This window comes from Gavialis gangeticus, unplaced genomic scaffold (genome assembly GCF_001723915.1).
Source record: "Gavialis gangeticus isolate Ggan-Ray unplaced genomic scaffold, GavGan_comp1, whole genome shotgun sequence".
In the NCBI taxonomy this organism is placed as follows: domain Eukaryota; kingdom Metazoa; phylum Chordata; order Crocodylia; family Gavialidae; genus Gavialis; species Gavialis gangeticus.
The window spans coordinates 16,558,344-16,559,088 of NW_017729019.1; the positions used below are offsets into that span (position 1 = coordinate 16,558,344).

The following is a 745-nucleotide window of genomic DNA, read 5'->3' on the forward strand; positions in this document are numbered from 1 at the left end:
CATCTCTAAAATGGCTTATAATCATCCTTGCCAAGACATCTCAGAACTGCGTACAATCTACGCACACGAACAACAGTCACAGCTAAGAGACTTAAGAGAACAGAGGGAATGAAGCAACACATGGAGGAGGAGACGTGGATGATAGTAGAATAGGAGGTGGTAAGAAAAAGCAGATATAGTGTACAGTTCTTCCCCTTGCAGGGTTAACATATCCCTTGAGCTCCATTGCTCATTTCCCTCCCTGCCTGCTGCTCTGATTCTCTGCCATTGGCTGGCTCTGTAGGTTTAAGCTAAAAAGCTCCGTAATTAGAAGCTCGGCTGACACAGATCCAGTTTCCTGGGCAGGCAGATTGAAAAAAAAAAAAAAAAATCATCTCCCTAACTCAGATGTTTTCCTTTCGCTTTGCAGCACAAAATTTCCAGCGTTCGGCTGTGATTCTTCTTCCTGTGACCAGTCGCTGGAAGCAGGTGGAGAGGGGTGGAGAAGCTGCTGGCTGAGAGCTGGGACAAGACAGGGACGGGAAGTGGCAGCCAGGTCTCGTAAATTCAAGCAAATCTGTGCTCTCCGGGGATCCCACCCATAGCTGCGCCCCTGGCACGGTGGGCAGTGGCAGGTAGGTGACTTGGAGCGGTGATTTGTAGGGGCCTGTTCCTTCAGGGGTGGCAGACTCAGGGCTGTGAAAGCAAAGAGAGCAGTGGCAGTCTGGCATCAAATAAAATGCCGGGGCCAAAAAAAAAAAAAAAA

The 745-nt window shown here is 49.0% G+C and overlaps 1 protein-coding gene across 1 annotated transcript in view; it reads left to right on the plus strand.

The window, feature by feature from the left end:
• PRICKLE4 (prickle planar cell polarity protein 4) overlaps positions 1–745 on the plus strand; it is a 12,572-nt gene continuing 11,827 nt past the window's right edge. The window contains exons 1-2 of the mRNA XM_019514234.1: positions 1–279; positions 410–614. The gene's annotated coding sequence lies outside the window, so the exon portion shown is untranslated. The remainder of the gene's footprint in view (positions 280–409; positions 615–745) is intronic.